Below are 11,984 nucleotides of genomic sequence, written 5' to 3' on the forward strand. Positions count from 1 at the left end.
TATTTATTTTTCGTGTAGTCTAGTCGTGATTGAGCCTGAGAAAGTAAAAAATTTTCCAGTACAGATTTAGCCTGATTATATATAATTAATTTTTCCTCCGAGGGGTCTGCCACATATTCAGCAAACGTAGTCTGCACCTTATGGGAGAGGGAGCGATATTGGTCTTTTTGAATCTTATTGCGACCAGATACGTATGAGATGATACTACCACGCATCACAGACTTCGATGCTTCCCAGAAAAGAACCGGGTCATTCCAGTGTGTGATGTTGTTGTCTACATAATCTAGCCAATTACGTTTCAAGTACTCCTTAAATTCTTCTGATTGGAATAAATATGCAGGAAATCTCCAGGTGTGGTGTGTGGGACCTGTGCGTGGCATCCTAAATGAAAATTCAATCGGCGCGTGATCCGAAACCAGAATCTCAGCAATGTTTGCGGAGGTCACCTCGGATATTAGAGAGTCCGCCACTAAAAAATAGTCTATACGGGAGACCGTGCGGTGGACCCCCGAATGGAAAGTGAAAGATTTATCTGATGGGTTAAAAAGTCTCCAAACATCAGTCACTTGGAGCCCTAGTATAAATTTCACAAGTGCAGACCAGATAGGAGAATGGCGGTTGGACGGGATTGGAGTTTTGTCCAGGGTCGGATCACGCACCGTATTGAAGTCCCCTCCAAGTATTAATGGAAAAGCCTCCCACTGTTGTATCTGGAAGGTTACCTTATTTAAAAATTCGGACACCTGAGTGTTGGGGGCGTATATGTTCATAAGAGTGTATGTGGCATCTCCAATCTTAACATCTATCAGTATATATCGACCATCAGGATCTGGGACAACATTCAAAATGGTGTATGGGAGGTGTCTTGCAAAAAGAATAGCCACCCCTCTGGTCTTGTTGACAAATGAGGCCGAAAAACAATCACCTAGCCAGCCAGCGCGGAGGGAGGAGCCATCACCCTCCTTCCAGTGGGTTTCCTGTAGGAAGATGATGTCTGGACTGAATTTCTTAAGATGGGATAGGACCCTTTGACGCTTAATGGGGGTATTAAGCCCGCCTACGTTCCATGATAGGCATTTAATCGAGTCATGGGGAGGCAGGTACGGTAAATTATGTATATTACTTGCCATCATCCAATTCCAGATTTCACTGCGGTAGGTTCACCACACGGTCCCAGCAATGCACTGTGGGGTCCCCCGTCCCAGCAAGCGGAGGACAGCCCATCAAACCCATTCTCGGCTAGGTGTTCCCATCTCTCTGCCGCCATTGCGCCAAAATACAACATAAACATTTGTAAGTATAATAGATTAAACATATCACAATTATCAAGAAATGAGAAATCATGCTTCAATAAACTTTTCTGAATTTTCTCATACCAAAAATTTTCCTGGAGGATCACAGTGACAACACTGCGACCAACTCTTAGAATCAACAAAAAACAAACAGTGAACAGAATATGGAGAACCATTCTCCTAAGTGATAACATAATAACTGTAAATTAAAGTGGGGCGAATAAAAAATAGAACCTCGTCCCCCATTGCTAAGTTGAGAACAGTGTAAAAATACATAAACAATATTTGTGTTTGCACACCCATTCAGCGATTGGGAGATCTCTGGGACAGCGTTACTGGTGAACTCTGTGGGGAAAGGGGGGGCAGAAAATGCCTGCGGGCCTCTTCTGGGTCGTCAAAGAAAAGAGTGCGGCCATTGTCGGTGACCCTCAGTCTGGCAGGGTAGAGTAAGGCAAAGCGTTTTTGCGATTCTACCAGAAATTTGCAAACCGGTGAGAATGCTCTGCGTTTTTGGGTGACCGCCACTGAAAAATCTTGAAAAATCAATATACGGGTACCTTCAATGACTAATTTGCCCAATTTCTTATATGCGCGTAATATTATTTCCTTCGTCCTATAATCAAAGTAACGGGCCACCACCGGTCTGGGAGGGGGGTTAGGACCTTCCCGTTCAGCCCCCACCCTATGGACCCTTTCAACCTGGGGGAATTCCATATTGTCAGATATATGGAGAGCAGGAATTAATTGACAGGCCAGGAAGTCACCCAATAGGGAGGGTTTGACATGTACCGGGATACCAACAAAGCGAAGATTATTTCTCCTATTTCGATTTTCTAGTTCATCTAGCTTGTCTTGGAGTTCCCGAATCATGCCAATGGACGAGTCAGCCGAGGACTCCACGTTGTGGACCGTGTCCTCTAAATCACTGACTCTCTGCTCCACCTCCGATACTCTCGAGGTATTCGAAGCACCTCTCGCAGGGTGGACTGAAACGAATCCCTAAATTCATCTAATTTCCTATCAATATGGGGCATTAGCACCGAGAGAATCTCTTTAGCAGTTTGGGACACTGGGGGGATCGTGTCAGGGTGGGACGTGAGGTCGGAATTCCCATCCATATTCGTTACGGGCTGTGATTGAGAAGGGGAAGAAAAACCTGTCTTATGTGACTTTCTTTTGACCATATTTTCTGATACGGTTCTGTTCAGAAACCTCTCCATCAATTATGGAATGTTTAATAGGAAAGATCCAAGAGGATCGGACACTGTTCACCAGTAAATAGAAGTATCAGATGAGGAACATCTGAAATCGTAAAGTATATCGCCCCAAGAGGGTATGTAACATATCACATAATTAAATAGAAATTCTACACCTCTTAGCTATTTAGCAACAAGGCAACTAACAGCAAACTCTGATGATATAAAAGAGGTAGTGCCGGTCGAAAATATTACATGTAGAAAAAATATTTGTACGTGAGATGGCAAAGGCAGTAATGAGTAATTTAAATAAAATTAGAGTATAAAGTAATAATATTGTACCAGCGAGGCAGATAATATGCACAGTAGTAGCAGTCGGCCACAGGGTGGCAGTGTCTACCAGGCCAGTGAACAAAATTACCACTAGCAGCACAGGGTCAGTGTGAAAAAAAGAAAAGAAAAAAGGAAGGTATATGATAACATTTGAATGGGAATGAGAGGGAAAGTAGGGAAGGGAGGGCAGCATCAGAGGAGTGGGGAAATGAGAGGAACAGCAAGAGAAAAATAGAAGGAAGGTGTAGTATGTAAAATGAATACAGTAACTAAGAAAACAGAGGTGGTGATAATACCAGGCACGCTCCAATATGTGGCAGTTCGGTAGCGTCCAGGGGCTTTAGCAAGGTCCAGGGGCTGCTACAGTAGAGGCAGAAAGCATCAGCAGCATATCTCTGGGTCAGAGTAATCAGCTGTCTCCACTCAGACCACCAGGCAAATCGGTACGGGCTTCTAGCTGTCAGTGAGGTCCAGCCTCCACTCGCCGCGTCCACAACCGCAGCCCGATCGCAGCACAGGCACCCAGCGGGTAGCCCCGGGATGTCACGGTCACAGGCACACAGGAAGATATGGCGTGTCGGGGAGTAAAGCAGGATTCTTCACTCGGGCCAGAGCGTAGCAGGCAGTCCGTAGCCCTCCGCGGGGAAGCCCAGGCGGGCAAGTCAAGGAGCGCGGGTACTCACCACGCAGCAGTCTCTGTACGGGCCCGACTCCGGGGAACGGGGCTCTCGTCTAGTTCTCCGCCCCAAGATATCAGCAGGTACCTCAAGCAGATACAAACACAGCGGGGGTGTATATTGTGCAGTTCCAACAGCCGGCCCAGCTACACAATGCCGTCCCTATGTATGCAGCAGGCACGGGTAGTCAATCCTTGAGGGGGCAGTGGGGAGAGACGGGCGTCCACACAGGGCAGCGGATGAGGCGATTCCCCGCTCGCGTGTCACGCAGCCGCCCGGGTATCCAGTGTGCCACACCAGAGAGCTCCCCCACGGCAGCACCGCAGGCAGGCGGAAGCACGGAGGGTGTGAGGCAGGGGGAGAAGAAGAGAGCCGCGTCGTCGTCTCAGCGAGAGCGACCCCACACCACTCCGCTACCGCAAATGAGGGCCCGGCCAGCCAGGACGCCAGGGGACTTCACCTCGCAGAGGCGCCAGAACGAGGCGGGTGAGTAGCTTCAACGATCCCGGTCACTGGAGGCACAGCAAACGGTCTCAGGGCAGTGGGGAAGGGCAGCGATCGCCGAGGTAAGGCAGTCTCAGGGGAGATCCAACCAGGCAGAGGGGGAAGCAGAACTGACACCCACCATGCGACGGCCCGATCACGGGCCTGACTCCGGGGAATAGGGCCTCCAGCCACGCCACTTGTCCGAGCAGGGTATCTCCGGACTCAGCAGCCACCAGAGAACGAGGGCCAGGCAAGATGTCGAGCCAGGCAGCACCAGAGCGGCCGGATGGCAATGGATAGAGCCTGTGAGAGCAGAGCTCTTCTAAAACGTGGCCATCTTGGATGTGCCACCCACCGGAAGTCACAAACCACCCTTTTATATTTCACACAGTGCAGAAATTGGCAATTTCTATGATCAATAGATATACAGTGTACCAATTGTTTTACAGTTTGAAAGCGAGATTTACATGATGGTTTGCCTTGAATGATTAGATGAATTGAAAATTGCTGTATAATCACTAGAAACAGGATATTTGATCGACCTTTGATAGTTCAAAATGCAGTATTTGTTAACCATAATAGCCTACATGGAAAGGTATACCTTATGTGACCATCCAAAATCAAGGTTTCAACCTCTGAGACATGTACCTACAATGGTAGATTTTCAATAGGTATTGAATGTCAATCTGTTAATTCAAAAGTCAATTTAAACAATCAGTAAATCAATAAATCATTAAACAAATTAAATTGAGATGTTAATTTAAGAAAAAATAATTGGTATATGAAATACATTTTACAGTTAATTCTAATTTCGGATAACAAGACACATGCTGTGGCATACTGGGTAAGCATTTTCTGTTATAAAGGTATATGTAATACAAAATAGGAAAAAGAAAAAAAAAACATTTTTATTTAATCCCAAAGTATCCTAAATTGGAAAATTGGCTGAACAAAAAGTGGTTTACATAGTTAAAACATTATCTTAATATGATATGTTGCATAGTCCCATACAGTAGTTAGAAAGGCTAAAGAAAATACAGATCCACTAAGTCAACCTTTCATAAATTACAGAACAATTATTTTGATTCCTTAAATTGCCATTATTCCATGACTCATAACATAGTGGGCTGCTAACTTTTAGCAATTAAACAGTAGTGATGTGATGATACAACTGCCGTGCACTTTATGGATTACTCAGAACTGACATTACAGAAGGAGGTCTATGTAACCACTGGAGCCCCATGTTGTGGCCTTTACAAACTGTAAAAGAGGATAGAAAGTCTTGGCGTGGGAGTTCCGAAGCAGTAGTACCATTTATTATAGTCTACACTAATGTTTAGCCTTTTACATTAGAACTATATTACAATCCAGGGATTATTATTGAATGGAAGCTGCTAATAAAGCGGCATGTGGAAGAGACTGATGGCACATAAGGAACATTTGGTGTCTGCTGACACAAAAGTGGCATATTGGGGAATCTGGTGGATTAAATGGGGCACATGGGGAACTCTGAGGTGCATTTAAGGGACACGTAGAGATGCATCCCAGGAAAAGTGGATGATTATGTCTCTCCAAGGGTAAGGGAGGGGTTAATGACAGCAAATTGTCAGGCAGACATTGATTCAGATAGTTACTGTGACAGGATGGATGGGGATTTACATCCAGGAAAGGAAAGGCAGATTTTCCATTGTCTGTAATGACGGCGAGAGTAGAGAAAGAGATAACTGCATGTGTATAGGAATTCATACAAATATCACATTAAAACACAGCAGTACATGCAGTAAATTACAGCAACTCCTACCTAGAAAGAGATATAATAACTATCTCTTCCCAGATGGTCCTTACACAGGACATTCATAAGCAACTAAGCAGTTATTTACCCCAATTTAACAATAACTTAACTGAAAGACACTGACACAGTAAATTGCATTAAAATAAAGGCCATTATTTATTTATTTAAGTTTCAATTAATTAATAGAATATTCATTTATTTTACAGTAGCTACTAAAGAAAATGTACCATGGCAAAGACTGGATGGCTATTACCATGCTCAACCAAAACTAACAAAACATAAACTGCAAAGACAAACCATCTGAACAAGAATAATTGATATTTAACTCCTTTTAAACTGCATTACCCATCTTGTGAGGGAGGTCTTGCTGCCCCATAAGAGTGGTGCAGCTCTCAATATAGTCATGTACATGTGTGCAATCCAAACAAATCTACATAATTATAAACTTAAACGTGCACCAGTTCTGTTACTCTTCTGCACTTTCCAAAGCAATTTACTGACTATAGAACCCTCACACCACCACCATACGATAGTGACATGTTGCCTCACCTGACTGCACATCACTGCCACATATACAGCCTATCCAAAATCCAAAATAAATTGGCAAGAAAAACAATGAAAAAGGGAAACGTAAACCATTGAAGGGGAAAATTCTAAAAATTGTATTTATGAGTTAAGGATAACTCAAAGGGAAGAACAGGGGTGGTGGCAAGGAAAACAGTTAATAAAAAAAATAGAGAGATAAAAAAAAATCTCCTTAGGGACATTACAGAAAATTTTGTTTGTCTATTGAGGAAAACTTAAACATCTACCAATACCCCCCTGCCAAAATTTGCCAGACACAAAAAGGGGCATATTAAATTTGTTTGCTGGTCGCAGGCATATCAGTCTGAGGCCACTGGCGGGAGAAAGAATCACAGTAGATTAACGACTATCTATGTTTTGAAAGACCACGAGGTGGACTTGGACAGAGGAAATGATCTGGGCAGTTTGGAAGTGTTTGCAGTGAAAGGGGGTGACAAGCAAGCAATTTGGGTTACTCAACAAATAAATGGCCACCTGATTAAAATGGAACTGGACACAGGATCAGCAGTCTCTGTAATGTCACAAGAGTACAAATGCCATTTTAAAAATGTTAAATTAAACAAAACTTTGGTGCTGCTTAAAACATATACTGGGGAGAAAATTATTCCATGCGAAGTGTTGCCTGTACTTGTGCAGTATAAAGGCCAGCAGGAAACTCTGGACTTATACATCATTCAAAAAGGCAGCCCAGCATTGTAGGGTCGGTAATGGCTATGAAAAATTCAATTAGACTGGTCAGTCATCAAAAGCCTGAGCTTCACACACACCCTGCCTTTGTCCCTGAAAACAGTCCTTAAGCAAACTACAGCTGTTATTCAACCAGGCATTGGGACTTTGCAACACATAAAAGGAAAGCTAGTGCTCAAAGATGGAGCTGATCCCAGGTTCCATAAAACGCAGCCAGTTCCATACGCTATCAGACAGAAGGTGGAGCTGGAGTTAGACCGGCTGGAAAGTGATAAAATCATATCTAAGGTGGAGTGGAGCCCTTGGGCAACTCCAGTAGTTCCAATTGTAAAAAAAAAAGGCACAGTATGCCTGTGAAGGGATTTCAAGGTCACCATAAATCCAGTATTGCAAACAGATCACTACCCATTACCAAAAATTTAAGATATCTTACCAAATATGGCTGGAGGACAGAAGTTTAACAAGATTGACCTAGCTGATGTGTATCTACAAATGGAGATAGAGGACGATTCAAAGGTGTTCCTCACCATTAACACACACAAAGGACTTTACAGGTACAATCAGTTGATATTTGGCATTGCTTCTGCCCCAGCCCTTTGGCAACGAGCCATGAACCGAGTGTTACAAGGGGTTCCTGGTACCCAGTGCTATCTGGATGACATTATTGTGACAGATTCGTCTGATGCAGAGCACATCCAAAATCTTAAACTAATGTTGCATTAGCTTGTACAATATGGGCTCAGAGTCAAACGAGATAAGTGTGAGTTCTTCATGGCCTCTGTCACATACTGTGGGCACACAATTGATGCAAATGAACTACACAAATGTCAAGAAAAAGTGGAAGCTGTGTTAAAGGCACCCCCACCAAAAGTCGTGTCCCAGCATTGCTTTTTCTTAGAGTTCATTAACTATTACCACAGATTCTTGCCTAACTTAGCCACAGTTCTGAATCCATTACATAAGTTGCTCCAGCAGAGTCAGAAATGGCTATGGTCTTTAGAATGTGAGCATGCTTTCACAAAGGCAAAGGACTTGACAACATCAGACATAGTGTTAACCCACTACGACCTCTCGCTTCCTGTTTGTGTGGCCTGTGATGCCTCATCTTATGGCATTTGAGCTGTCATGTCACTTACTATGCCAGATGGACAGGAGTGGAGAATAGCTTTTGCATCTCGGACATTATCCAAGGCTGAACATACAGTAACTATGCACAGATTGACAGAGAAGCCTAAAGCCTAAAGCCAATCTGTATTTATAGGGCAAGAAATTCACACTCGTGACTGACCATCAACCGCTTTTTTCCATCTTTAACCCTCAGAAGGGTAGTCCTGTCATGGCGGCTGCAAGGATGCAGCACTGGGCCCTGTTCTTAGATGGACATTGCTATACTATTGAATTCAAGTGGACTGCGCAACATGCCAATGCAGATGGTTTGTCTCGACTGCCTTTACAGACTGCCCCATTGCCACAGCAACTGAGAATTCGTGGAATGTTTTCACAATGACACAAGTCGAATGTCTTCTCATAACTGCCAGTATGATCAGATGTGAGACTGCGCGGGACCCTATCCTGGCTCAAGTATTCACAGCCACACAAAAATGGTGGGGTGCACCTGTGCATTGGTAGCTGGTCCCTTACTTTCATCGAAGGCGTGAGGTTGCGGATCATTGTGCCTGTTGAGCTGCGTGCAAGAGTTTTAGAGGAGCTCCATGTAGGTCATTTGGGCGTGGTCAAAATGAAGGTGCTTGCCAGAAGTTTTGTGTGGTGACCAGGCTTGGATCAACAGTTGGAGGATCTGGCCAGAGAATGTTTTGGGTGCCAATCTGTTCAAAATATGCCTGCTCCAGTACAATTGCATCCATGGTAGTGGCTACCCACTCCATGGCAGCGGATACATGTGGACTTTGTGGGACCATTTCTAGGGTTCATGTTCCTGGTGGTGGTGGATGTCTGTTCCAAATGGCCTGAAGTTTTTACAGTTACTTCTACTACAGCTGCACACACGGTGGAAATTTTGAGGTATCTTTTTGCAAGAATAGGGGTACCAGAGCAGTTGGCCAGTGACAATGGCCCTCAGTTTACCGCTGAAGAGTTCCAGACTTTCCTGAAGAAAAATGGAATTCATCTTAGTACCTTCGCCCCATATCACGCGGCTACAAATGGACTGGCTGAACGCTTCATACAAACCTTAAAGCAAGCTTGCTGTGCCATGCGCACAGAAAAGGGCAATTTACAACACAAGCTCTCCAATTTCTTGTTTGCCTACAGGAATTTGGTTCATGCCACAGCGTATCAAACCCCAGCCATGCTGTTCCTGGGCAGGAACCTTAGGTCTCGACTGGATTTGACCAAACCGGATATTTATGGAGGGATTCGTGATCAGCAACTGAAGCAGTCTCTAAGTTCAGGAGCTAGCAAAATGCAAGTTTTGTCTGTAAGCCAGACTGCGTGGGCCTGTAACTATCGTGGGGAACAGAATTGGGTAATTGCAACAGTTAAACAATGTAAAGGGCTTCTGTGAACAAGCCTGTTCCATAGGTGAAACGTACGTCAGAACAAGGACGTCCAAACAGTGACGTCTCTGCGGCTTCGCCCTCTCCGGAACGGGCGGCCGCACGGTCTCAGACCTCGGAGCACGGTCAGCTTCGTCTAGCAGGTTACACCGATCGGCTGCCGGGACACTTATATCTCCGGAAGCGGTAACTGTATATGCTACATTTGTACTTCAGTAGCGCTACAGACCTTCAATTTGGGTCTAATTACTCTAATGCCTGCTCCATATTTGTATTTAGGAATGAACCTATTAACTACTAATCAAGGAATAATATTGTAAGCACATGGAAAAATAAGACTTTCATTTATATTCTATATACTTTTTCATTTTTCCATTTTTTTCTATCTTTTTCAATTCTTTTTCATCATTTTTTCATTAATTTTTTACATTTTTTCATAAAGGTTTAAATTGTAAGTTGCCAATACCAACATTGCTATCATTATTCCCACATGGGGACAAAGGCAACAATTTTTGCTGTTCGCATATAATGTTTGCTACTTTGTATTCATTTCAGCAAGTTTACAGGATGCAAAACCTATACTGTGGGACTTGATAAATCCAGTACCCACGGTTACCACCAATTAGGAATTGCATGATCATTTGTAATTATCTCTAAATAGAGAAAAGAGAACGCTTGTCATTAATTTTGTGCAACACAATCAAAGTTTATTGCCTATTTACAGTGGACACTCTCAAAGTGGCAACCTCCAACACTGCATCCACCGTTTCTAAATAGGGACAAGCAATACTCTCAACACCGTTGCTCTGAATTAATCAATTCAAGTCCAGTGTCCATCCATAGTGGAGACACTCAAAGTGGCAATCTATAACATTTCAGCTATATATATTTTCCCTCTGGGTCCTAATGCCTAAGTTATATTCATCCTTCAGGTTTCAATTTATTTATTTATCCACAGTCATTAAGCGATCATCACACCAGTCCTATTGATTGGAACTCCTTAGTGGATCATTTAATTTTTCAAATTAACCCAACAAACACTTTAATTCCTGATACAATTGGCCCACGGCCATACTATCCTGAATGCGCCCGATCACGTCCGATCTTGGAAGCTAAGCAGGTATGGCCTGGTCAGTACGTGGATGGGAGACCTCCAGGGAATACTAGGTGCTGTGGGCCCTTTTCCTATCAGGAAATCCAATCTCATCCTTTCTTCTTGTTTTCTCAAAGCTTACCATATATTCCGATTGGTCTGTGACCCATATATACTGTTTCTTTTAAACAATTATACCATAATTATATCTACATTTTCACCTATTACATCTAGAACCATATTTGGTACAACGGCAATCTAGATAAATTCAATTGTAATATTATTATTTACTTTTTGTTCACCCAAGCGAATTTTAATAAGATAATCAATAAAAGTTAATTTTTAATCTTTTTGAGGTAGGACTCAAAGGGGTCCCCTCCTCAACCATATATTCCTTTCACATTCTTTTCTATATCCAATTAATGAGTGCTTCCACACAAGGTTATTTTGTCTTTCTCTTGTCTGTTGTCTGTAAACAATGTAAAGGCCCAATGTCATATATAGTGGAAATTGAGCTGGAGGTACTGTGGCACAGGCACCTGGATCAACTATGTGACCATAATGGATCACCTGCGATTGATGGAGAAAAACCTTCTGCAGAAACTCTGGTGTCAATACCCACACCAGTAGGCACAGCGGATTGTTCAGATGACCTGTCCAGAGTTGCACGATTGTTCCAGCCCAATGATAATGTTGAAGTGAACACTGACACAGTTAAGTCTACAGACATCTTAAGTGCTCCTGCTCCAAGTTCATAGGTCATTCATGAGGACCACTGCTATCCTTATCGTGTAAGATATGCGCCACCAAGACTGGACTTGTAAGATGGGTTAAGAGGTCTACATGGGGATGGAACTGTTAGATATTGGAATCTGGCTATGCTAGATTCAAATTGCTGTGCATTCTGTGTTATTCTTGCACTATCATTTTTCACCACTGTTTTGCAGTTCAGTGCTATTGTGCAGCTTGCTGCAAAAGTGTGTTGCTTTATGTTCATTTGCAGTTAAGTAAAAGTTGAAAGCAGCATGCTGAACTCACCTCCTGGTCTCCCTGTCTGTTTGTGTCAATGAGCACTTACACAGACACAACAAAAACTTCAACAAGCATGGGGTCATTAATGGACAGCCACGTGGGCTAAGAGAGAAGCTGAATCAGCTAACAATTCACCAGGCACCTTCTTTGGGACTACACCAACAGAAGATAACACTACACAAGCCACTGGCATTAGGCAGTGGTATAATTTCTATCACCTCTGCTTGTGTTGTGGAGGAACACACCCAATATGTTCTGTGCCGACAGTATGGAATCTTTTTATATAGACATTATA

General features: G+C 43.3%; 1 pseudogene; it reads left to right on the forward strand.

Annotated features, from left to right (window-relative positions):
- Window positions 1-10,625: 10,625 nt before the first annotated feature.
- LOC134937715 (5S ribosomal RNA) lies at window positions 10,626-10,743 on the forward strand (annotated as a pseudogene).
- The last annotated feature ends 1,241 nt before the right edge of the window (window positions 10,744-11,984 follow it).

This window comes from Pseudophryne corroboree, chromosome 6 (genome assembly GCF_028390025.1).
Source record: "Pseudophryne corroboree isolate aPseCor3 chromosome 6, aPseCor3.hap2, whole genome shotgun sequence".
Classification (NCBI taxonomy): domain Eukaryota; kingdom Metazoa; phylum Chordata; class Amphibia; order Anura; family Myobatrachidae; genus Pseudophryne; species Pseudophryne corroboree.